Source organism: Glycine max, chromosome 18 (assembly GCF_000004515.6).
Source record: "Glycine max cultivar Williams 82 chromosome 18, Glycine_max_v4.0, whole genome shotgun sequence".
Lineage (NCBI taxonomy): Eukaryota > Viridiplantae > Streptophyta > Magnoliopsida > Fabales > Fabaceae > Glycine > Glycine max.
Genome location: NC_038254.2, coordinates 37391577 through 37416899, shown reverse-complemented (window position 1 = coordinate 37416899; position 25323 = coordinate 37391577). Strand labels below are relative to the sequence as shown.

General features: G+C 40.2%; 1 pseudogene; it reads right to left on the bottom strand.

The window, feature by feature from the left end:
• Positions 1-24320: 24320 nt before the first annotated feature.
• Positions 24321-24814, bottom strand: LOC113000201 (uncharacterized; annotated as a pseudogene).
• Between the last annotated feature and the right edge of the window lie 509 nt (positions 24815-25323).

Sequence of the window (25323 nt, the reverse complement as noted above, 5' to 3'; positions counted from 1 at the left end):
TATTAGGGGTAGTTTTGTAATTTCACATGCACTAAGTGGATATTTGATGTGTGTGGTTGGAAATAAATTTAATTGAATTGGTAGAAGCCCAATCCAATTAAATTTTAGAGGGGGAGGTGAGCATTTGCTTACTACACCCCATTGCCACATCATATAGTCACACTTTGTGCATGTCCTTCATGCTTTTCATGCCTCATGACACCTAAGCACACTTAGTGGAGAATCTTGGAATTGATCTTGGATTAGTGGGCTGAACCATAACTAAAATTCACTAATCATAATTAGTGAAATTTTGGCTCCAAAGTTTGGCTCCACAAATTCAATTTCAAATTCAAGTGAAATTTGAATTTCCCTCCAATTTTGTGTGACACTTAGGCTATAAATAGAGGTCATGTGTGTGCATTTTTTTGGAACTTTGATCATTTGAATATTAACTTCAGATTTCAGAGCTCCTTTTGAGCACAAAATTTCGTGCTCTTCTCTCCCTCTCCCTTCATTCATCTCCTTCTTCCTCCAAGCTCTTATCCATGGCCTCCTATGGTGGTGAGCTTCTTCTAGACTCATCTTCTCCTTGAAGTGGCGTCTCCTCTCTCTCTTCCTTCTCCATTCCGCTGCCATTTATCTTCCAAGAAGCAAAGGAATCCATTGATGAAGAAGATCCTAGGCCTACAAGCTCCAATGGAGCTTGCATCATGTGGTATGGGGAAGGAAAAAGAGGAAAAGGGTTCCTCCAAGAAGATTGTTAACAAGGAAAATCATTTTGCAATCAAATCATGGAGGGGGAGCGGTTAACACCGTTGAGTCCGATAGGCCGCGCAGGTCTAAACCTTTAAAGGATGTGGCAACCCCTAGGAGGTTTATCTTTGAGGCCCTACAAAAGGGAGGTGTGATTCCCCATAGTGGGCGTAAGGAGGATTCCTGTTTGCTGCATTCCGGCGAGTTGTATGACATGGAAACGTGTTTGGGAGTAGAGGAATTGTTACAGCGGATGATAGATCAAGGTCGACTGGAAGTTGGCAGTGAAGGAAGGGAAGAGCAGCATATATGCATGCAGTCCACGGATGGGAGCAGTGTTGCGAAGCCCAAACCCTTGGTGATATACTTCACCAAGGGCACAGCTTCGCAAAAACTCGGACACCCCTTAGCAGCTAAACCTGTTCCTTTCCCATACCAAAATAGCCACGCAGTCCCATGGACATATACACCTCCGAGGGAGAAGGAAGAAGAAGCCACCGATGTCAGCTCGTTGTCGGCTAAGGTAACAAATATCATGGGACTGAGTGGTGTGACCCGTAGCGGTAGTGTGTTTGCGCCTCCGGACCTACCAGTCCAACCCGCGAACGTCAACGGGAAAGGAAAAGTGGTGGAGAAACAAGATGGTGAAGCACCCCACGCTTCGAATAAAGATATTCCGGCGAAGGGTCTTCCGGAGAAAAAGGATGGTAAAAAGGAGGTGTCGCTAGAGGAAGCCAGTGAGTTCCTCCGTATAATTCAGCAGAGCGAATTCAAGGTTATCGAACAGCTCAACAAAACTCCGGCCAGGGTCTCGCTGTTGGAGTTACTCATGAGCTCCGAGCCTCATCGGGCTCTGCTAATAAAAGTTCTGAACGAGGCCCATGTGGCCCAAGACATCTCGGTAGAAGGTTTCGGAGGGCTGGTCAATAATATCACTGCCAACAACTATCTCGCCTTCGCCGAAGAAGAAATCCCCGCTGAGGGGAGAGGGCATAATAAAGCTTTACACGTATCAGTCAAGTGTATGGACCATATCGTAGCCAAAGTGCTCATCGATAATGGTTCCAGTTTAAACGTGATGCCTAAGAGCACTTTGGAGAAATTACCATTCAATGCCTCCCACTTAAAGCCGAGTTCAATGGTGGTTCGTGCCTTCGACAGCACCCGCCGATAGGTTAGGGGAGAGATCGATCTCCCAGTACAGATAGGCCCTCACACCTGTCAAGTTACTTTCCAAATAATGGATATTAACCACCCCTATAGCTGTCTATTGGGGCGCCCGTGGATCCACTCAGTGGGAGTTGTTCCCTCTACACTCCACCAAAAGTTGAAATTCGTAGTGGAAGAGCATCTGGTCATCGTATCAGGCGAGGAAGACATCTTGGTGAGCTGCCCATCCTCTATGCCTTATGTGGAAGCCGCAGAGGAGTCATTAGAAACCTCTTTCCAGTCTTTTGAGGTGGTAAGCATTTCCTCCGTGGACTCCTTCTCTGGGCAAGCTTGCCTGTCCGATGCAGCAGTAATGATGGCCCGAGTTATGTTGGGGAACGGTTACGAACCCGGAATGGGTTTAGGCAAAGACAACGGCGGCATAACTAGCCTGATAAATGCCAAAGGAAATCGTGGGAAGTATGGTTTAGGCTATAATCCCACTCAGGCAGATGTAAAGAGAAGCATCGCGGGAAGGAAGGGCGGTGGTCAAAGCTCGCGGTTGAGACAAGAAAGTGAAGGAAGCCCGCCATGCCACATAAGTAGAAGCTTTATAAGCGCGGGTCTGGGAGACGAAGGTCAAGTGGTCGCAATATACGAAGATGATGTTCCGAGTACATTGGATTTGGTACGACCTTGCCCTCCTGATTTCCAGCTGGGGAATTGGCGAGTGGAGGAACGCCCCGACATTTACGCAACGAGCATAATGTAAACCTTTACGGTTTTAAAAGCTCTATAGTTGGGCCTAGGCTTTAGAGTTTTTCTTTTGGTTAAGGCTTTGTGTATTTTGTTTTTTTAAATTTATAATACAAGGATCTTTCTTCATCTGTTCCTACGTCTCTACCCATTCTCATCCATTTGCATGTTTACTTCTTTCCTGAAACGGCAGATCCGATGACGAGTCCCCCAAAGGTACTAATACCTGGGACCCGCCTATCAACTTCGAGCAAGAAACGAATCAAACGGAAGATGAAGGGAACGAGGATGTGGGACTTCCCCCAGAATTAGAAAGGATGGTTGCCCATGAGGACCAAGAAATGGGGCCTCATCAAGAAGAAACAGAACTAGTAGACTTGGGAATTGGCAGTGGAAAAAGGGAAGTAAAAATAGGCACAGGTATTACCGCACCTATCCGTGAAGAATTAATAATCCTGCTAAGAGACTACCAAGACATCTTTGCTTGGTCATACCAAGATATGCCCGGTTTGAGTTCTGACATTGTACAGCACCGATTACCTCTAAATCCCGAGTGTTCCCCGGTAAAGCAGAAACTGAGAAGGATGAAGCCCGAAACATCCTTGAAGATAAAAGAAGAAGTGAAGAAGCAATTTGACGCTGGTTTTCTGGCCGTCGCTCGGTACCCAGAATGGGTTGCCAACATTGTACCGGTCCCTAAGAAAGATGGGAAAGTACGAATGTGTGTGGATTATCGGGACCTGAATCGGGCCAGTCCCAAGGACAATTTCCCTTTGCCACACATCGATATCCTCGTGGATAACACTGCCAATTTCGCTTTATTTTCCTTCATGGACGGTTTCTCCGGTTACAATCAGATAAAGATGGCGCCAGAGGATATGGAAAAGACTACCTTCGTCACCCTGTGGGGGACGTTCTGTTACAAGGTGATGTCCTTTGGACTCAAGAATGCCGGGGCAACTTATCAACGGGCCATGGTAGCTTTGTTCCATGATATGATGCATCAAGAGATCGAGGTCTACGTGGACGACATAATTGCTAAATCTAAATCCGAAGAAGAACACCTTGTCAACCTGCGGAAGTTGTTCGAAAGGCTTAAGAAATATCAATTAAGGTTGAACCCCGCCAAGTGTACCTTTGGGGTCAAATCAGGGAAATTGCTTGGTTTCATCGTGAGCCAGAAAGGGATAGAGGTAGACCCCGAAAAGGTGAAGGCCATCCTTAAGATGCCAGAACCCCGTACTGAGAGGCAAGTCCGAGGCTTCCAGGGACGCTTGAATTATATTGCCAGATTCATATCGCAGCTCACCGCCATTTGTGAGCCGTTGTTCAAGCTCTTACGCAAAAACCAAACTGATCGCTGGAATGAGGATTGCCAAGAGGCTTTTGGAAGGATCAAGAAGTGCCTTATGAATCCTCCCGTGCTTATGCCACCAATACCTGGAAGGCCTCTCATCTTGTACATGACAATCTTGGACGAGTCAATGGGGTGTATGCTGGGGCATCATGACGAATCCGGAAAGAAAAAGCGCGTTGTTTACTACCTAAGTAAGAAGTTCACGACCTGTGAAATGAATTACTCCTTGCTCGAAAGGACGTGTTGTGCTTTAGTATGGGCATCCCATCGCCTAAGGCAGTACATGCTGAGCCATACTACCTGGTTGATATCCAAGATGGACCCAGTTAAGTACATCTTTGAAAAGCCAGCTCTCACGGGACGAATCGCCCGATGGCAAGTCCTGCTATCCGAGTTTGATATAGTTTACGTCACCCAAAATGCGATAAAAGGAAGCGCCTTACCAGATTATTTGGCTCAACAACCTCTTAACGACTATCAGCCCATGCATCCTGAATTCCTGGATGAGGACATCATGGCCTTGTTTGAGGAAAAATTGGACGAAGATCGGGACAAATGGACCGTATGGTTTGACGGAGCGTCAAACATTCTAGGCCATGGCGTTGGGGCAGTATTGGTCTCTCCGGACAATGTGTACCTTTCACAGCGAGGCTAGGATTCGACTGCACCAACAACATGGCCGAATATGAAGCATGTGCCCTGGCCGTCCAGGCAGCGATTGACTCCAATGTCAAACTACTCAAGGTGTACGACGACTCAGCATTGGTAATCCATCAGCTGAGAGGGGAATGGGAAACTAGATTTCCCAAGCTGATACCCTACAAAGCCTATATCAAGGAATTGGCTAAGACCTTTGATGAGATCTCCTTCCATCATGTTCCCCGCGAGGAAAATCAAATGGCGGATGCGCTTGCTACTTTGGCGTCTATGTTCCAGCTAACGCCCACGGGGATCTACCCTACATTGAATTTTGGTGTCGTGGCAAACCCGCGCATTGTTGCCAAGTAGAAGAGGAACGGGACGGAAAGCCTTGGTATTTCGACATCAAGCGATATGTCGTAAGCAAAGAATACCCGCCAGAGATTGCCAACAATGATAAGAGGACATTGAGAAGGTTGGCAGCCGGTTTCTTCATGAGCGAAAGCATACTGTATAAGAGAAATCACGACATGACACTCCTACGGTGTGTGGATGCCAGGGAGGCAAATCACATGATCGAGGAAGTCCATGAGGGCTCGTTTGGAACGCACGCCAACGGGCATGCTATGGCCAGGAAGATCCTAAGAGCAGGTTATTACTGGATTACCATGGAAAGTGATTGTTGTGTCCATGTGAGGAAATGCCACAAATGTCAAGCGTTCGCAGATAATGTCAATGCTCCACCACATCCTCTGAATGTCATGTCTGCCCCTTGGCCTTTCTCCATGTGGGGAATAGATGTCATCGGGGCCATTGAGCCCAAGGCCTCGAATGGTCATCGCTTCATCCTCATAGCGATAGATTATTTCACCAAGTGGGTCGAGGCGACTTCCTACACCAATGTCACGAGGGGTGTAGTGGTCAGGTTCATTAAGAAAGAGATCATCTGCCAATATGGTTTGCCAAGGAAGATTATCACGGACAACGGCACCAACCTGAATAACAAGATGATGGGGGAAATGTGCGAGGAGTTTAAAATCCAGCATCACAATTCCACACCCTACCAGCCAAAGATGAATGGAGCCGTGGAAGCGGCCAATAAGAATATCAAAAAGATTATCCAAAAGATAACCGTGTCATACAGAGATTGGCACGAAATGCTCCCATTCGTGTTACACGGTTACCGAACTTTAGTGCGAACGTCAACTGGGGCAACGCCGTTCTCATTGGTATATGGGATGGAGGCTGTGTTACCGTTTGAGGTAGAAGTCCCGTCATTAAGGATCTTGGCAGAATCCGGATTAAAGGAATCAGAGTGGGCCCAAACGCGCTATGACCAGCTCAACCTCATTGAGGGTAAGCGCTTAACGGCCATGAGTCATGGGCGCTTGTACCAGCAAAGAATGAAGAGTGCATTCGACAAGAAGGTACGCTTGCGCAAGTTCCATGAGGGATACCTTGTGCTAAAGAAAATGTCACATGCTGTCAAGGACAATCGAGGAAAATGGGCCCCAAACTACGAAGGGCCTTTTGTTGTGAAGAGGGCTTTTTCCGGAGGAGCCCTGGTGCTTACCAACATGGATGGCGAAGAGCTACCTTCACCCGTGAATTCTGATGTCGTCAAGCGATATTATGCTTAGAATCTAGGGCAATTAAGGATGTCGCTGCATGTTCTTTATCTTTATGTGTTTTCTGGATTTCCCCCAGGGATTCCCCGTCTACTGTATCTCTCGTTACAATCTTTTAAAGAAATGAACGTGGATTCGAGGTTTTAATCCTCACGTTGGTTTCAAACCTTGTTTTAATTTGTGATCACCTGAGCCCTTCCGCTCAGTTCATGGGATGCCCCAAGCGCTTAATTAAAATTGAACCTAAACCAACTTTCACTAAAATTTGTTGCGTTTGAAAACATTCATGCATACGCATACGCATGTATATTGTTGTGGTAAAACAGGGGCAGGATCATCTTGAGCTACCTTCTGGGGTAGGGACAAAACATGAACAGCAGAAACCAACCAAGGTAAGACAACGACGCGGTCAGGATTGGCCATACCTGGTTGTTTATTACTTGCAGGTGCTTAGGAACGGATGCAAGTGGGGATGGGGTCACGACCGACTGATCGTCACCCCTTCTCTGCGCTAAACAAGCAGAGAACGTCGCTGCAAGGCAGCCCCGTATCCTTTGTATTCGCAGTTTTCTTTTACTATTTGTTTGTTTTAAAAATAAGTAATCAACGCCTAATTCTAACTTAAGTAATTTCAAGTTAGGCAAAACGCTAACCCATAAGGAAGGAGGGGACATGGTTAATGTTCCTCTCCAAAAAAAAAAAAAGAGCAGGTTAGCTCGCCTGGGCGAGCAACCCCTGCACCAAAATATAAAAGTGACGAAAGGGGGGACGTTTTTGCATTCAAAAACTTCTTTTCCCCCCTTTCAAAAGCCATACCCACGGAATTTACGAGTTTGCACCCCTAGGATCTCTACTTTTCGCATTCTTCGATTCCGTTTTGCGCTTTTATTCATCACCAACAAGTAAGTATTCCATCCTTAAGCTTTCTAGCTTTTCATTGGTGTATTTTGATCTCCTTTTGGTGCTCTAAATTGTGGGAATGTGCTCAAATATGTGGGGCAATTTTGGCTTGTTTTCTTGCTTGATTGGGTTGAATTGGGGGTTTGTATGAGATGGCCCTAGGCCTATAATGCATTTTGAAGCAATGGGACATGCCACATTGTCCCCGTTCTCTTGCTATTGGTGCCTAAACGCGCGCCCACCAAGTGTTCGGTGAAATGCCTCAATGGCATTAGCGCGTGATTTTCGTAGGGAAACAACCCATGGGGCATTTTGGTTTGCACATATTTTCTATTTTTTGGGACATGCATTCAGTTCCGAAAGGGCTAGAGTAATTGCCCCACATATATCCTAGGCCTAGGAACCAAAGTTTTTATGCAAAAGAACACAAGAGGGGGTGCATATTGGGTAAAGTTACCCTTTTTGGCCAGCAATCAGCTATGAGCCACGCTACAATAATTTCCCTACGCCTAGATGTTTAGGAATTTTGCTCATCATAAATGTGTAGGTTTAGAATAGGTAGCAAAATACCTTTGGCAATTTACACTTTGGGTGTGGTAGCAAAATACTTGGATGTATGTACATGTAATTTTTGGTAGTCAAAATGTCTCACAAAAAATATATATATGTTGCAAATACCTTACAAAAATACCTTTTAATTTGAATACAATTTTAGTCAGCAAAAGAAAATATACTTGAATTTGCATGCGGCTTTAGGTAGCAAAAACACTTGAATAAAGCATGAAATGTAGCACCTTATTGTGTAGATAGCCAAGATTCATCACAAAGTTTGTATATGCATAGGTATTAGAAATACCAGAATGTGCACGTGTGCAATTTTTGGTAGCCAAGATGCTTTGAGTATGCATGTATGTAAATTTAGCCAAGGAAGTGCATGTGATGTAGGTAGCAGATACACCTTGGAAGTACATATAAATAATCTAGGTAACGAAGGTGCCTTGATTGTGCATGGGTGCATTTTTCTTAGTTAGAAGAATATCTTGTGCGAGTGAATGTTCGTAAGGAAGTATGTGCATGAGTTTGCTCTAAATTTACATTGATGTTTGTGTTTATTGGAGGAGGTTGTATGCCATTTTTGTTTTAAGAGTAGCATTTCTTGGTAAAACTAACTTTCCAAATGTTTGCCTTCGCAGGAAATGGCCCCGAGGAAGCTTGCCTCAAAGAGGTCCAGGAAGGATAAGGCGGCCGAAGGAACTAGTTCCGCTCCCGAGTATGACAGTCACCGCTTTAGGAGCGCTGTACATCAGCAGCGCTTCGAAGCCATCAAGGGATGGTCATTTCTCCGGGAGCGACGCATCCAGCTCAGGGACGACGAGTATACTGATTTCCAGGAGGAGATAGGTCGCCGGCAGTGGGCATCACTAGTTACCCCCATGGCCAAATTTGATCCAGACATAGTCCTCGAATTTTATGCCAATGCTTGGCCAACAGAAGAGGGCGTGCGTGACATGAGGTCCTGGGTGAGGGGTCAGTGGATCCCGTTTGATGCAGATGCTATCGGCCAGCTCTTGGGATATCCGTTGGTGCTGGAACAGGGCCAGGAGTGCGAGTATAGCCAGAGGAGGAACCGGTCTGATGGGTTCGATGAGGAGGCCATCGCCCAGTTGCTATGTATACCGGGTGCAGGATTTTGCCCGAACTGTTGCAGGGAAGCGAGTGCGAATTATGCGCACCAACATGACCACCCTGACTCAGATATGGATGACTTTGCTGCTCAGCAACATCCTGCCCACCGACCATAATTCCGACCTCCCCCTGCCGAAGTGTCAGCTGGTGTACGGCATCCTGACGCGGATGAGCATCCATGTGGCTCAGTTAATCGCTGATGCCATCTATATTTTTGCAGGTATGGCGCCTACCAGGCACCCTTTGGATCCAAATAAGTCCAACAGGGCCCTGGGATTTCCCGCGCTGATCACAGGACTCTGCCAGTCGTTCGGAGTCCCCGTGGCACCTACCAAGGTGATTCGGCCGCCCATCACCCGGGCTTTTATTGAGAAGTACTGCACCCAGAGACAGGCTCAGGGGGATGCTCCACAGGCCGCGGGCGCGCCACCACCACCTCATCAGGCTGGCCCGGCTGGGTCATTTGACATGGAGCAGTATTTACGGCATTTGGTTCGCCAGCAGGCAGCCAACCACCGGGCACATGTGCAGACCCATGATTGTCTGTACCAGATGAGCCTCAGCATGCAGAGCCAGGGCTTCGCTTCTTTTTCATGCCCTACTCCAGACCAGTTCAGGGCAGAGGTCGCATGGCCCGGGGATTGGCCCGAGGCCCAAGCAGGAGAGGCGCCCCCAAAAGCTCCCGGCGATGGAGAGGAGGCCCACGAGGACGAGGAGATGGCCGATTTGCTTGACTTCTTGGGAGGGAGTGGAGCTACATGACTGGGAGATCCCCAGATTCATGTTTCCTTTCATATTTCTTTTATCATTTTTATGTTATGTTTTGACTTGAGAGACTAATGTTTGTTTTTGTTGTTTCGATTGTCATTTGTACAGCGCATACATTTTTGTTTGGATTGTTGCGTTAGTGTTTATATCATTACTATCAATGATGTTTGAAATTCTGGAACCGTGTAGAGTTCTTCGTTTAGGAATATCGTCCAAAAAAAATAATAATGATAAAACAAACAAAACAAACAAAAAATAAAAAAAATAAAAGTCAAAAAAAAGGAAAAAGAGAGCAAATAAGAAAAGAAGAGAGCAAGTAAGGGAAAAAGAGAGCAAGTAAGAAAAAAGAGAGGAAAAAGGAAAAGAAAAATAAGTTGTTTAGCTGAAAAACCGACATGCTTTTGAAAAGAGATGACTTCCAACTTTTCTTTAAAGAAAAATTCGTTGATCATAGCTAGTTTTTGGAAAAAAAATGTGTGTACACCTGAAGGGTGAATGCTGTGAAATTTTCCCGAGTACCCAAAATGGACTCGGATGAATGCACAAATGGATAAAAGAACATATTTTGGAAACATTGGGTTGATTTAAAATAGAGGAAATGAATCCTGAGCCCTAGCATCACATGACCATAAAAATTTGACACTTGAGTGTCCACATAGGTGCATGCATGACCAGTTTTGCATAAAATTTCCAAATCATCATTTTTGCATTTGTGTCATGGAAATAATGTGGGGCATCCCTTTTATCCTTGAACCAAACCAAACCCTGACATGTATCATGTCTAGCCATTCTACAAGCCTTGAGCCAAAATCCTGACTCACCATAAACCTTGACCCAGGGTGAGAATGTCAATCCTTACCCTCGGAAGCAAAAAAGAAAAAAGAAGGAAAATTTCCAATCAAAGAGAAAGCAAAAAGAAAAGAAAGGAAAATTCCAAATCAAAGAGTGGGAGAAAGCAAAAAGAAAAGAAAGGAAATTCCCAATCAAAGAATGGGAGAAAGTAAAAAAAAAAAAAAGAAGAAGAAGAAGGAAAGAAAGCTCCTGATCAAGGATCGAAAGAAAACAGAAGAAATATGCAGAAAGGTCTTTGGACTGGACAATATCTGAGCAATACAGGATTGTCACCAAATGAACAAAAAGAAGGAAAGGAAACCACGACCTAAAATTGTCTTCTCCCTTTAATTGACAACCAAAATCTTGTGCGCTAGCAACTTTTCGCCCCGCACTAAACCAAAACAGAAAAGGAAAAAACCAAAAAAAAATCAAAAGCCGAAAAACCCACCAAAAGAACCCATTCCCAAGGGAAGTCCTATTGATCCATGATCACACATGTAATTTTTGATTTGATAGGAAATAATTTGCAAAGTCAAGTCGTGACATATCCATGGTTCGGAATTAGGATGAAACACTTACCTGTGCGAGATTGATACACTTTGAGTGATTTTCTTCTATTTTTGTCGAACCCGGTGTTTCCTCTAAATGGTCATTTAGAAACGAAATGCTAAACATCCAAAATCTCATTTGTGGTTATGAGAAAATTTCGTCAGCAGACTCTCCTTCCCTGGTAGACGCATTGTTTTTCATTCAAAAAAGCATATGCTGCTCTAATCAGTTGGAATATTTGTCTCTTTGCTAAAGTATGTTTGCATTTTAGTGGAGAAAACACCGAGACTTTTTCAAGTCTCACAAGTTATCAAGAACTACGTAGGTCTGAGTTCCTCATTGGAGGATACGTAGGAGCAAAAGCCTCGCTATTGTCGACCACACCGCTTTTTGTTACCATGACCCAAGAGCTGGTAGCCCGCGAAGACACCTTACGGTTATCCGCACCTCGTCATTCAGTGATCCCAAGTGTGATTGATGAGCAGAGGCCAATGTGGTCATCTGCGCCCTTTCCGGAGATGTCAGCATCTTCCGGTGGAGACTTTTTCAAGTCTCACAAGTTATCTAGAACTACGTAGGTCTGAGTTCCTCATTGGAGGATACGTAGGAGAAAGAGCCTTGCTTTTGTCGGCCGCCCCACAATCTCTGTCATACTGACCCTGAGGTCATGTGACATGCGGAGACAAATTATGGTCATTCCGCACACCTTTTGCCATTCAGACGCAGTCGTATCCGATGGCACGCAGAGAAAAATTATGGTCATTCTGCACCCTTTTGTCATCCAGAGGCGGCGGGCTCGATGACATGCGGAGACAAATTATGGTCATTCCGCACACCTTTTGCCATTCATACACAGTCGTGTCCGATGGCACGCAGAGACAAATTATGGTCATTTTGCGCCCTTCGTCAATCGCGGCCGACAAGCCCGTTGACACGCGGAGATTTACGTCATCTTCCGCGCTCACAAGATCTGTCATACTGACATTTGAGTCACGCTGATGAGCGGAAATACCCGAGTGGTTATCCGTATAAACATTCTTTTGCTATCTGTAAGACAGAACGCTTGATAGCATGCAGAGACTGACATCGTCTTCTGCACCTTTTGTTCCCCCGAGGACATCAAGTCATTTACATGTGGAGGTATTTTATGGTCACCCGCGACTCTCGTCAACCGAGAGGAACGAAATTAGTGTCTTATCTTTACTTCCCTTTTATCTCCAATAAAAGACAAGTAAAGAGGGGCAACTGTCATACCCTAATTTCGTCCGGGGACCTTTGCTTGATGACATGCAACTTTTGTTTGGTCCTTGTGAGGTGCTTGGCACCCATCATTAGGCAATTTGTGAAATTCCGGGACATGCCGGAAAACAAAAGAAAATATTGATGCACAATCCGTAAGGTTCCGTGACACACCGGAAATCAAATGGAAGCATTGTTGCACAATTAGCGAGATTCCGTAACATTCTGTAAGTCAAAAAAAGGGATGATTATGTAATCCGCAAGGTTCCGTAACATTCCGTAAGTAAAAAATGGGATGATTATGCAATCTGCAAGGTTCCGTAACATTACAGAAAGAAAACAAGTATCGTTACGAAATTCGTAAGTTTCCGTAACTTTACGAAAAAAGAATCACCAAAAAAAGGCAGGGGGTGTACTTAGTAAAAATGGGGGTGCAAATAGCAACCAGGCCCACTTGGGCCCTCCAGAAGATTCCTCCAGAAGGCTGTTGCTTCTGGAGGAAGCAACCCTGTTCGCCTGGGCGAGCTGGGTGGCAAGCTTCTCCCCCAATTTTCTATAAATAGGGGTGAAGTGAAGTAGAAAGGGGTTCAGCCCCTTAGGCACTTCTCTCTCTTTCGAATTTGCTTGGAAAAATTGTTTCCGTGAAGAAAATCCAAGCTGAGGCGCTTCCGAAACGTTTCCGTAACGTTTCGGTGAGGAATTTCGCAAAGGTTTCGACCGTTCTTCGACGTTCTTCATTCGTTCTTCATCGTTCTTCGATCTTCAACGGGTAAGTACCTCGAACCAAGCTTTTCGATTCATTCTATGTACCCGTGGTGGTCCACATTGTGTTTCGTGTATTTTTATTCTCGTTTCGTTTACTTTTTATACCCCCTTTTGACGTGCTTAAGCCATTTTATTTAAGTCATTTCTCGCTTAACCTAAAAATAAAATAAATTTCCACCGATCGTTTGAATTGTATTATCCGTTAACTTCGGTTAAAATGAATTCCGACCGTTCGATCGTGCCGTAACCACGTTGGAAATCAAAAAAGAGGTAAAATAATAATATAATAATCAAAAACGTCTTTTAGTAAAATAAAGCGGAAAATCAATCGGACGTTTTCTCTTTGGGATTTCTCATTCTTAATTGAATTGACTAATAACTAAAGTGAAACTAAGGCTAAAATCAACTCGCCTAGTCAAGCTCGTCCATAAAAATAGGTTTTTGAAGTTTGCCATTTCAATTTCTTACTAAGTAAAATGGATCATTTTCAAGGTCCAACGCCTTAAAATGATCACCTTTTAAGTAAAAAAGAATCACTTGATAAAAAAGAACTACGTAGGTCTGATTTCCTCATCGCAATTGAGGAATACGTAGGAGCAAAGGGAAACACCCTTGTCGACCACAAAAAGAGAAAAAATATAAAAAGGGTATAAAGGATATAAAGACATAAAAAGGGAACATAAAAATCAAAGTCATGTTTGCACATTCGATTAAAGGCTGTCGTCCCTTGGGACGGACGTGTGGGGTGCTAATACCTTCCCCGTGCGTAAATACAACTCCCGAACCTTTCATCTAAAAGTTCGTAGATCGCGTCTTTTCCGGTTTTTCCGACGTTTTCCACAAATAAACGTTGGTGGCGACTCCGCGCGTATTCCTTTCGTGGAACACGCATCCCGCGAGTCACGCGTCGCCCTCCCGCCGAAGGGTAGGTTGCGACATGTGTATTGCATAGTTCATAGGTAAAGTGTATATGATTCATGAGGTGTGATAACATGTTAAATTGAGATTATACCATTGTGATTGGGCTTAAGTGTATGTGATAAATTGAGTATGTATATGATTGAGATATATATGTGTATTGAGTTGTGAACTATGAATTGTACAATCACACGATCATAAGTCCCTTCAAGGGCGACGAGTTAATGCTAATTGTTTATTATGAAATTGATGTGTTATTATGTCTTGATCGGAGTGTGTGATTCCTGTGTATGGTGATTGATGATTGAAAAGTGTGATTGATGAATGACAAAGTGATGAAATAGTGTGAGATATGCTAAGTAAATTGTATTTGGCTACTATATGTTGTGTTGTTTCTCTCTAGTAGTTAGAAATGTGATAACTCACTCCCGGTTTGTTGTTTGTGTTTGGATCCTGTGATGATCTTGAACTTTGTGTTCGAGGGAGCAGATGAATAGGTGGATGACTATGAAGAACCTCATGCTAGAGGACACGGGAACACCACGCTCTGATAGGATGTGACATTAGGATATAGGTTTTATATTAATTGTATGAAACTTAGATGGCCTTCTTTGAGCCGAGATGACTTTATTATTTATTTGGACAAGTTAGAATATGATGTAGAAGAAAGTGAATGTGAGCCTTTTACCCATTTGAAAGGCTTGTATTTAAAAATGTTTTAAAAATAATTTTAATTAATATTTGAATTTTTATTCCTTTATTAATATATATGTGAGAGGTAGAGGTTGTCACATTTAGTGGTATCAGAGCAGGTCGAACCTTTCGGCCAATGTGTTATGTGCTTATCATATTCTGGTGTGCACTCTGTATGGTTACTTATGACTAGTTTTGATGAACATGCTTGAATTATTAATTTATTTTCGTTTGCATGATCGAATGAGACTTAAAAAAAATAGTTCTATGTGCCTTGCATCCTTAATGTTTGCTATACCATAATTCCACTGTTGAGTCGTGAGTTATGAGACTGGCCATCTCTATAATTTGTGAAGTGCGGTTCGACATTATGGCAATCCGTTAGGTGATGCAAGAAGTCTTGATACTGATGGATAATGCTTTAATGAGCCTTTATCTTCTTACGTGTATGTTGTTAATAAACTTATTTCTATCTTGATGTGTGGATTAGTGTTGTGAAAACCTTTTGAACCATATATATGTCTTGGATGAGTATGTCTTTCTTGATGTGTAAACGCATGACTACTTAACTCACTTTATTTTGTGTGTAGTCGTGAATGCAGTAGTTGAAGTTTGTGATTCTTTAATACATCCTTATTAACTATTAAATTCATACTTCTTATATGTACGTTGTATACTTATTATAAGAACCTTATAATTCTAGGTATGTTAGTAGTATGGTGTTTTGCCTTAATTGCATAGATAGTATGGTTGTTCGTGATTTCTTGTTCTTAGCAATGTTGATACTCTATAGTTCGAGGACTCGTATTGAGATATATTTCATATAGAATACTCTTTTGACCATACCTTCTGATTCTAGAGTAAACTATTCTTTGTGTTGCGTACTTAAGTCGAGTAATTCGATTTCACTTGCAAGCTTAAGTATAATTCATTGTTTTGTTATGAGCCTACATCAAATAATTGGATTATTGATGTTTCTGTCACAATCAAGTGATAGTTGATGTCTCCATATGTGCGTACACTGTGATTATGTTTTCGTTTCTAGAATTCATTTGGAGTATCAACTGTTGATTCTAGATGAGTGATCCTTCTTGATTTAAAATTATTGTCTCCTAATCAATCAAGTGTTCATCTTATTATTGGCTGCTCATCTTCCAATCATGTCTAGTTAAACTGCTTGATAATCTTTCTTGTTGTTACTTCTAATACGAATAAAGAGATACTTCGCCTTTGACAATCACGTTAAGATGTTTTGAGAGGAAATACTTGAGTAGACATGATCATTGTTACCTATAGACGAAAGTCAAACTTAGTAAGACGTGTACCTGTGTTCCTTGAGGATATGCTTAGTTACCACCTAAGTGCAGGATTGAGAATCTTATAAGTGGAGTACCCATAGAAACTTGTAACCGTAGTTCGTGGGAAATATCTAGTGTAGAGTTGTTGGAGAACATAGTGTAGTTGGAAAAGTTATGAAGTATAGTTAAGAGGTTTAATGTGGAACCTTAAGAAGAGAGTAAGGTAGTTAGTAAGACATTAATTGTTAAGCATAGAAGGATTCAAGAGTGAGTGTTCTTGCGTAAGGTAGGCGACCTAAAAGATTATTGATGATAGTTGTATGATTAGCAAGATAAATATTAGTTCTTTTTACCTTAATATGGAAAAAGTTTGTGGATGCTTTAAGAAATATCTTAGTACCTATTGTGACCTCTATGTGTACCTGATCATGTCATAATATGATTGATGTCCATGTGTGTTCGTGGAATGCGTGACAGGATCTCTCACCCTGAGTTAGCTCTTGTTGTGGTTTTGATGATTAGTGTTTAGTATGTTTTCAGTTAAGTTGAATTATGATGTGCATTATAAGGTTGTTATAGACCCTTGGGCATCATGTTCCAAGCTAAGAGTTTTGTTGTGCATTTTAGTTAGATGAAGATGACCCTTAGAGTATGCTACGTCTAGGTGAAAGATAACTACAAATTCTTCTTGGGCAGAAGTTGTTTTGAGATGAGAGGAAACCTAAGATTAAGATGAAATGCTCTTAACTAGTAGTCGAACCAAAAGGTTATTTTAGGACTCATTGGATTAACCTTAATGCTTGCTGGAGATGACTCAAGTAAGTTTAAGTTTTTGAGTGAGATCCTTATAAGGAGTAAGCCATAAGTTCATAAAGAAGCCGACCACTGTAAATTGTTGAGTGCTATCTTAGCCGCGTAGGTCCTTATTGGAGTAGTAAAATATTTGAAATAATTTTTAAGTTTAGAGGAGTGCTTGTAGGAGGACAAATAGTGATCAATGTTTCTTGACAACTTAAGACTTATGAAAAGATTTATCCTATATGTGAGTTAGAATAGGTAACCATGGGGTTCACCATAATATTTTGGGAGACATTACCATTAGTTTGATACATTGAGAGGATCTTTGGAGTTGAATCCGAGATAAAAGAGATGGGTAAAATTCTCAAGAATCTTGTTGTGAGTTTAGTTTTAAACATTAGAACTAGCTTAGTAGTTAGAGCTTGTATAGGAAACCGATGATATGACTAGTGTCCTAGTTATAGAGTTAGATATTGTAAACAACAATCGAAACCTCAAGTTCAAGTACAAAGTTATAGGGTGACATGGGTATATATGTGTGAAGATTACCTTAAGGTGAACAAACTTACAGAAGTAGGGAGTAATCTGTATTGCTTATCTAATTAGCACCCAGTTAGTATCAGGTAGGCAACCTTAGAGTTGAATCGTTACAATTCTTGGACCTAAGTGAGAGTTATGAGTCAAGTATACCTAAGTAAGGAAGATTGTGCTTAGGGAAGAGGGATAGATTCAAGGGTAGTTAAAAGAGTCGAAACTCATTATTTTTTTTGAAACATTCGATGTTCGAAAAAGAGTCGACCATGTGATCAGTCGTGTCTTCTTGTGTTTGTTTGTTCATTTCAAATTGTCATTAGCGTCTCCTATGATATTATTATACTCCAAATAGTATGTCATTCACATTCTATTATGGTTGAGATGTTACTCTTGCGACACAACTTTACTCATGAAAAACTATCATTGAGGGAACGAGGATCACCAGATTTATCGTCAAGTGTAGAAAACTCTTATGATCGAAGTCACCGATAAATGTTTCAACAAAGCAGACAACTTGATATTGAAAACTATATGTGTAATATCTTTTCTCAATATTTCGGCAAAGTTTCGGGGACGAAACTTCTTTTAAGAGGGGTGGAATTGTAACATTCCAAATTTTTTAATCTAGATTAAAAAGGATTGTTATTTATAAATAAATAAATTTTTAGAAAAACGATGAGATTTTATAAATAAATAAATAAGGAGATATAATTATTAATTAAAATAATGATTTGAGAGAAAATAAAATAGGGTATTTCATTTATTTGTTTGATAGAAAATAAAAAAGAGTTTGTTTTTATAAAATAAATAAATAAATAAATATAGAGCAAATAATAGGCTGAGTACCCTAGGTATAAATAGTTATGTTAAGTCAAGTGGCTCTTTTTGGCCTCATTTTTGTTTTTCCCCTTCTCCTCTCAAAACCCTTTCTTTTTCCCGCAATCCACCAAACCTGTCTTAGAAAAACGACGATCTTGGGCTCATTAACCGTTGGATCGTCGTGAAATTTTAGCACCACGTTTGCAACCCAATTCTGAGCATTTTCACCGTTGGGTATTTCGATATTACGTCTGAGCTTAGAGGAAAACCCTTCGCATTGTAGCCTTTTATTTTCCCGCAGAAACCCAAAACTGTCTCAGTAAAACTACGATTCCGGTTTCGTTTACCGTTGGATTTTCAAGAAATTTGGATATGCTGTTCGAAATTTAATTGTGCACACTTTCACCGTTGGTATATTCGAGATATATATTCGTAGAGGGAGAAAAAGGAATCGCATGAAGACAGTACAAGTGGAGGTTTCAATCTCTTCTCCGTCTCTCTGACGTTTGGGAATTCTATGGGAGCAGTCGGAGGAATAACTGAAGGAATCTCAGGGAACCACTAGAGATGTTACTATCGCTAGCTGAAGACACGTGAGTCCGCTCAAAGGTAAGGGATGAGTTTATCGCAATTGGGAGTTAGAATGAACATGTGTAGGGATCCTTAGAGAACTAAATTTGGGTTTATTTTGGGATGTTTATTGAATTATAATTTTTCTTTATGATTATGAATACAATATTATTGTGTTCTATGTACCAATTGATGTCTTGATGAGAATTGATTGATAAACTTGAGTGCTCTTGATGTCTTTGTATTAACCCATGATTTTGATTAATTGATTTTGATACAATTGTGAGGAACTATTTCAGAGGTTTTACATTCCATGTTGTGATAAAATCTTTTGTATAAATTGTTATGTTGAGGTTATGAAATGATGATTCAAACTGTGAGTATGTGATAAATTGAACATGTGACGAATGATGAAATACATGTGTATTGAGATGAGATGTGTGTATTGAGTTGTGAACTATGAATTGTGCAATCACACAATTGTAAGACCCTTTAAGGGCGACGAGTATTGTGATGGGATCCACTGTGGGAACCAGACGAGTTAAAATGATTTTGAAAACAATTGAGTAGATGCGTGTATTGCATAGTTCATAGGTAAAGTGTATATGATTCATGAGGTGTGATAACATGTTAAATTGAGATTATACCATTGTGATTGGGCTTAAGTGTATGTGATAAATTGAGTATGTATATGATTGAGATATATATGTGTATTGAGTTGTGAACTATGAATTGTACAATCACACGATCATAAGTCCCTTCAAGGGCGACGAGTTAATGCTACGTCCCTTTTAGGGCGACGAGTTGATGTTAAGTCCCTTTTAGGGCGACGAGTTGATGCTAAGTCCCTTTTTGGGCGACGAGTTAATGTTAAGTCCCTTTAAGGGCGACGAGTTAATGATAAGACCCTTAAAGGGCGACGAGTTAAAATTATTTTGAGAACAATTGAGGAGTCGTGTGTTTTGTACAGTTCATAGATAGAGTCTGTGTGCTAAAATGTTTTCTGGGTTGGACCTGAATCAGGAGGGAGAGGCCTTGACGGACTCTTCGGAGTGTAGGCCTTGGGGGTCACACGGTTTGAGTGCTCCTTTAAGCCTATGTTGATCCCATATGGTTGGAGCATTCTCGCAAAACACTGTGACCTTGACTGGTCTCCCTATGATATTACCTAGTGAGAGTGACTTGACTTACTATTGTGTGGTTTGTCTTGTCATGTACTCCTAGGCGCCCGACGAGGTTTTTTTACTGACATGGTACCACATTACATATAGGCTTGAGTCTTAGCATAACTGTTGCATACGCATGCTAATTGTTTATTATGAAATTGATGTGTTATTATGTCTTGATCGGAGTGTGTGATTCCTGTGTATTGTGATTGATGATTGAAAAGTGTGATTGATGAATGACAAAGTGATGAAATAGTGTGAGATATGCTAAGTAAATTGTATTTGGCTACTATATGTTGTGTTGTTTCTCTCTAGTAGTTAGAAATGTGATAACTCACTCCCGGTTTGTTGTTTGTGTTTGGATCCTGTGATGATCTTGAACTTTGTGTTCGAGGGAGCAGATGAATAGGTGGATGACTATGAAGAACCTCATGCTAGAGGACACGGGAACACCACGCTCTGATAAGATGTGACATTAGGATATAGGTTCTATATTAATTGTATGAAACTTAGATGGCCTTCTTTGAGCCGAGATGACTTTATTATTTATTTGGACAAGTTTGAATATGATGTAGAAGAAAGTGAATGTGAGCCTTTTACCCATTTGAAAAGCTTGTATTTAAAAATATTTTAAAAATACTTTTAATTAATATTTGAATTTTTATTCATTTATTAAAATATATGTGCGGGGTAGAGGGTGTCACACATTTGTGTGACAACTAGCATTGAAACTCTCATGCATATAGCAAAAAAAAAATTATTTATCGAACATATTGAACATAAGGGTGCTAAGGAAAGTAGTCCCTAGCTGAATCCAGGGCAAATCTCCTATCCGCAATTTTCAAGGGATGAAGCTTGTGCCACCCACATAGCATAGGTTTTTCATGGTTGATCAACCTAGGCTGTGGTTGCAAATTTGAGAATCTCTCCAATAACAAAATATGAACCAAGTAGTAAAAGGGTGACCAAAGAGTTACCTCTTATCATCTGCCAAACTAACTATTGTTTTCTTCAACAGACCTAAATCATTTTGTATGTTGGCTTAAAATATTGGTCGCAAAGCCGATTATCTACATCAAGGAAAACAAACTTGCTCACCAAGCCATTGGGAGAGAAATCAATCTCTACTAACCAAGTTGCAAGGAATGTTTCATGCTCCATTTCATTCCCATTATCGACGAATATCCACCCTTGCTAATGTATAAACCCCATCCTTTTTATTCCTTGTAGTTTGTTTTCCTATTGTATGTATCAATTTCTTCTCCACTTTTATCATTTCCTAGCTTTGAAATGGGGTGAAGACGGGATCATGAACTATTGGAAAATTCTCCAACACCATCACATCCTCCAAGGTGTTTTTTTCTCACCTTATGGTAACAAAAAGGTATTTGTCTCAGGACACCACTTCTCAACAACCCCAAAACACATGTTTTCATTTTTTACTATGAAGCACTTGGGTTGAAAACATGTGTTTTGGGTTGTTAAGAAGTTGTGTCCTTAGATAAATACCTTTTTGTGCTCCTAGGGTGAGAAAAATTTCACCTTGGAGGATGTGATGGTGTTGGAGAGTTTTGCAACTGTTGGTGATCCTGTCTTGACCCCATTTCAAAGCTAGGAAATGATGAAGGTGTCGAAGAAATTGATACATAGAACAGGACAACAACAATCTCCAAGGAGTAAAAAGAGTGGGGTTTATATAAACATTAGCATGGATGGATTTTTGTCAATAGTGGGAGTGAAATTGAGCATGAAACATCCCTTGCAACTTGCTTGGCAATGATTGGCTTCTCTCCTAGTGGCTTGGTGAGAAAGTTTGTTTTTCTTATTGTTGTTCATCTTGCTGGAGAGAATCAGCTTTGTGACCAACATTTTTATCCAACATATAAAATGATTTTGGTCTATCGAAGAAAACAATAGTTTGTTTGACTGGTAAAGAAGAATTTGAATTGTAGTTATCTCTTTGGTCACCCTTTTACTACTTGGTCCAAACTTGGGTGTGGGAGAGATTAACAAATTAGCAACCATAGCCTTGGCTGATTACCAATGAAGAACCTATGCTATTTAGGTGGAACAAGCTTAATCAATTGAAAATTGACAGTGTGAGATTTTCCCTGGACTTTACTAGGGGCAATTTTCATTGGCACCCTTAATCATGTTCAATTTGTTGGTAAGTTTAGGTCTTTTAATCCAAAAAAGGTAACTTAGTTACCATGTGAGAGTAATTTGGATAAATGAAAATAGTTTTGGTTGTTATATGCATGAGTATTTCGATGCTTGTTTGCAACAATGTATTATAAAAAAGTACCTACCACATAGAGAGTGGCTATGCAATTTGGAATGCATCAAGAAGTTTCAGATTGTGTAATTGCATTGTCTGGCACCAAAGCTATTGCATTGAAAAATTACTGCATATCGAAAATTACTTTAAAAAATTGCAAACAATATTACTTGGCAAAAAAGCAGTCTAAAGCTACTTTGTCATCATGGACCTCATGTATCAAAAGCAAATACAAATGGTAATGATGCTGATGTTGCACCTGAATTTTCTCCTTTGAAAACTTTTCAATTTGGAAATCCTTCTCAAGACACTGTTGACCCAAGATGTGGAGGCTTTGGAGGAAGACTATCGAGATGGAAATGGGAAAAATGAATCAAGGCAATTTATTGAGGGGTTAATGGATCTTGAATAGAGAATCAATAGACTGGAGACAGTGACTAAGAAATTATAAAGATAGCAAAATTTGGTCACTATTGAACAAATTATTCTTATAAACCAAATCTTTAGCATTTGTTAATATGTTTTATTTATTTCTTATACTAGCAAAATTACATGTATGAAAGCTCTGTCTAAAAAGAAAATATGACATGATCTTGTAATTTTTAATGTCTAGGGTACATTAATGCCTTGGTTTCATAAGATATAAGTCTCAGAGTTCATAAATGGAGAGAGCCACACGGTCAAAATAAGCAAACTAACCATGAATGCATAAACAAATGTTCAAATAAATAATACCACTATTATGTGTAGTGGAGCTTTCCAATTTTTGTACCTAACACTCGATTTTCTTGTTAACCAAGGCCAAAAAGACCACCTAAATGAGACTTGTCAACCACTTGAGAGCCTAACCGAACTTGCTTAGATTATAATTTTGCTCTTAGGAACTTACAATGTCATTGCCTCGGTGAAATTTAGTTGCAACTGGCAATCCTAGTTACGTAATGGATATTCAACTCTAACTTCTTAAGCTCTAAGATTACCTTCAAAAGTGATATGAAGATTTAAATTTTAATTAGTCTAACCCATTCATTTTGGACACTACACTTTCCGTTTAGTGAAATTTAGTTGTCTGTGTTGGCTTTTTATGAACTCCTATTCTATTGTCTCTGACCTCACATTTTCCCTTTGTACCTAATGCAGTCTAAACTGACATTAACCTTATATTACTGTTGGGACTGATCACTGATTCTCTGTTCTAAACAGATGAAAAGAATATTCTGCAAAGAGAACTGAGAGCAGCACCGGTAATTATATTTAAACTCATGTCATCTCGTTACCTTGAAGAATGCACCCCAAATTTGCTCTTCCTCGGCAGGTACTGCAGTAATCTTATTCTTTGGATTCTCATAGCATCTTAATCCTCCAACTGCTGTAGAGTAGAAACATCCTGTACAATTTACAGAATAACAATGTCAATAGTGAAGGAATACATACAATCATGGGGAACAAAAAGAAACAGAACATAGACAACGTCAATGTAAAAATCCTCATATTATGAATTATCATCATCTTGAAGGGGAGGGATGAAATGATCCAATCTGGGATCACATGGAACAAATACTTGCCAAAATGCTGAGGATTGTGATATGCTGGAACGAAAAGAAACTCACCTCGAGGGAAAGAAGCAAGTGACTTGCCACAAAAACCTTTAAGCAATATAATTTTCTTTACTTGTGATATGCTGGAACAAACAGAACATTGAATACAAACCAACAATAGCAGTGGAAGATATAATTTACTTTACTTGTTTGGTGAACAATATATAAAATTTGGTCAAGTGAGACAGCAATATAAATACTAAGTACCAACTAATACAATATCTATGCCTTTTTATATAGCTTTGCATTAAAAAAAGTAATAGAAAATAATATGTATATATACTGGGAGTATATTTTATTATTATTATTAAATGATAAATTTTGATAAATATTAATTTTTTAATTTTAATAATAAATATTTTTAATAGGAAATAATAAATATTTTAAAAGCTATATAAAAAGGGATTTTTAATTAATTGACAACTTAAAAAGAAGTGTAGGTTAAATTTATATATGCAATGCTTTTATCCTCCTCCATGATGTAAATCAAGTTCAATGAATCAATGCAACAATTTGTAATACTATTAATTAAGAAATAATTTTAAAATAAAAAATTAATATTTTTATTAAAAAGTTACTTTGGGGTAGATTTAGAGGGGTAGTGTAGGCTTTCCAACTCTATAATATCACACATGTACATCTATTAAAGTTGGAAAATCAAAATATTGATAACTACTGGGTATAGTTCAAAATCAGCAGCTGGCCCAATGTTTAATATGTTCAGAGCCTCAGCTTTTGCCAGGCCGTACTATTTAACACTTGTCAAGTACTCATTGATGCTCTCTCTTGTTTGAACAGAGGCAGCAGTGTCAACCAAATAATCATAAACCTGCTAGATGTACAGAACATTCATCTACCAATAAAACTTACAAGTATTCCCATTTATTAGAAAAATCAAATCTAACCTTGTATTCAGACTGCGCTACTTTGGCAATAACTCTTGTTGGATCCTTTGAAGCTCCTTTAGCTCGTAAGAAATCAAGGACCTCAAAATTTGTGAGTTCACCAGCATTGCCCTCTAAGCTGTGACAAAGCTATTAAACATCAATCATATCCCAATATAAAAGAGAAAGTTCAATTGAAATTAGTGTATTAATTTTAAAAACAAACAAAAATGGTAGAAACATACATTTTCATCTTTAAGACACCAAAGTGAGAGAAAAGGCAGTTACAAAACAAGAGAGTGTCTCCTTTGCTTCTGCAATAAAACAAGCCCAGTACACAAACAAACAATTACAAAATGAAATTCCCAGTTTTCACAAAATATAACAAATAACACTGCTAATACAGCTTAAACACACATAATTGGGTTGGGGTGGACATCAAAAGCAAAAAAAGTTGAGTTGGGTGTGTTTTCCCCTACAAAGAAAAATAGCAATGTTAAAAAATTAGATCAATACATTTAATTTGAGCAACCAAACATGAATAAAATAGTGAAGACAAAAACAAGTTGTGAAGCTTCTGGCGGTTTGAATTGTGAGTCCAAAGAATCTTCTGGTTTAGCCTTGGAAAAATTGGAATCAGCAATAGGCTTTGCATTGTTAGGCTGAGTTAATCCAGCCACTGCCTTCATTCATGTGATTATCAATGTTTACTCCTGCTGCACTCACTTCCTGACCTTCTGGTTTGTGATTCTTGACATCAAG